The 2,239-nt window shown below is 39.1% G+C and overlaps 1 protein-coding gene across 1 annotated transcript in view; it reads right to left on the bottom strand.

Moving 5' to 3' along the window:
* Nucleotides 1–2,239, bottom strand: part of LOC101648269 (isovaleryl-CoA dehydrogenase, mitochondrial-like) — a 10,005-nt gene that overhangs the window by 5,795 nt on the left and 1,971 nt on the right. The window lies entirely within an intron of this gene.

Below are 2,239 nucleotides of genomic sequence, written 5' to 3' on the forward strand. Positions count from 1 at the left end.
CTTTTGCTGTGTCCCAAAGGTTTTAGTATGTTTTATTCTCATGTTTCTAAAAATTTCCTAATTGCATCTCTAACCTGGTCAAGTATCCACTCATTTTTCATAAGAGAGCTATTCACCTCCAATTGTTTGCCCTTATCTTCATGATTGTCCTTTTGTTGATTCCAGTCTTATGGCCTAGTACTCTGAGAGGGAAGTCTGAGTGACTTCTACATATTTGAATTTGCTCAGGCTTAACTTGTGACACAAGATGTGGTCTATTTTCAGATATGTGCCATATGCACTTGAAAAAAAATGTTTTTGCATTTGGGTGGTGAACTCTAGAAATGTCTATCAGGTTGAGTTACGAAACTGTGGAGTTTAACTCTGTAGCCTCCTTATTAAGCTTCTTTCCCAGTGATCTTTTTCAGAGTTGTGTATTAAATTCACCTACTATTATATTGAGCCTGTGATTTCTTTTTTCATCCTTTGAAGAGTTTGATTGACACATTTCATTTCGTGGGTCTCGTTTGAGGCACGCATATATTTATTGTGCTTACTAGTCCTTGGTCTATTGATCCCTTGAGCATTATATAGTGCCCATCCTTATCTCTTGTTATAGCTTGAACCATGAAAACAGTTTGGTCAGAGATTAGGATTGAAATCTGTGCTTTTCGAGAATTGCCATTTACTTGGTATATTTTGCCTTTAATTCCCAGTTTATTTTTCTCTGTGAGCTTGAGATGTGTCTCTTTTATACAACAGATTCATGGGTTTTATTTTCTAAGCCAGTCTGTTCTGCTGGGTTATCCTCGAGGTAGCTGCTAAGGTTCTCTGCTTCTTCTAGTCTGTTGGGGATGTCTGTTAACTTGTTATTTGCTTCTGTTGCCTCCTCCCTTAACTCTTGTATTTCCCTTTGGTGCATGAACTTTATCTCCTCTATCATTTCATCCCTTTTCTGTATTGCTTCCTTCATATCCTGTATGATTCCCAACAGCATTCTGAAGATTTCTTTCTATGATAGATCGTTGTCTGCTTCTTCTATTCACACTGTTAGGGTCAGGGCTTCCCCTGACATTCCATTTTGTTCTCCTGTTTTTGTTGTTGTTGTTCAGGTTGTTGAGTCAGGTTTATGTCTGAGTATCATTTTTGGAGGAACTCAATGATATTTCCCCCAAGCCAAAGAGCCATGGACTTTCTTTTCAGGAAGCTGGTAGGAATTTTTCTGTGTAATGATGAAAACCAACTGTGCTGGGGGTTCAGGCTACTGCTTTATCTCACTGGGGGTTCACTCTTCCTAGTCAATCTGAATTCCCTTTGTTGAGCAGGGACTACTCAAGGAATCGGCACTGACTGTGCTCAGGTACCTATCGAGAATAGCAGCTTTAGTCTTTTCATGAGCATTGATGGAGGCACTGGGAAGACTGGGGGAAGGAGGACTTCATTGCGGTTATGCTGCTTTCCCTGCGGGTAAGAATCTGGGTGGGAAGTCTAAGTTGCCTCTGCAGTGCCTTGAGTCCAGCTTCCAAGCTCCCCGTGTTTTCCTACTTTGGTAGTGTGGCAGGGCTTCAGCCAGTGCCAGAGCGATTTCAATGGTGAGGGGAAAGGGGGGACTCAGGAATTTGAATGGGGAGTCTAAGCTGAATCCCAGAGTGCTGAAAATTTGAACCAGGCACCAGGTTTTCCTCCTTGTCCTCCTTACCAGTTGTTTTCTGATTCACATGAAGAGAGAACTAAGTAGTATATTCTCCTTCAGCACCGTCTTCCCAGAGTTCTAAAATTTTGTATGTCCATTTATATAGGTTTTACAGTTAAACAACATGTGTGCCATTTCTTGTTGTATTTTATACATATTACAATTTCCCTGTGAAATAAATGAGGCACAGAGGAGCACAAATATCAATTAATCACCTAGAGATGACTCTTTCATTTGACAAGTTATTGGGAATCTTTGGGAAGTTTTGTTGTCTGTTTGTCCTTTTACTATGCAGTAGTTCACTTTTAAGGAAAAAAATCAAGTAGACTCTTATTCTGACAGCTAAAAATTTTACATAGCTAAAAATAATCTTTGTGAAAGTTTAATCCTACTACGATTCATGACAAAATAAATATTGCACATTCATTGCAACTCAAATTCTCAAGAATTTTACTAAAGATCTATTTAATGTTCCACGGAGGTGAATACTTATACTGTGCAAAAACTGGCAGACACAATTAAGAAACCTGTCAACATTGACAGTAGCTACTCTATTTCAAGAAAACA

The sequence above is a fragment of the Echinops telfairi genome, unplaced genomic scaffold, assembly GCF_000313985.2.
Source record: "Echinops telfairi isolate 266 unplaced genomic scaffold, ASM31398v2 ScPeMD7_11;HRSCAF=52, whole genome shotgun sequence".
NCBI classification, from domain to species: domain Eukaryota; kingdom Metazoa; phylum Chordata; class Mammalia; order Afrosoricida; family Tenrecidae; genus Echinops; species Echinops telfairi.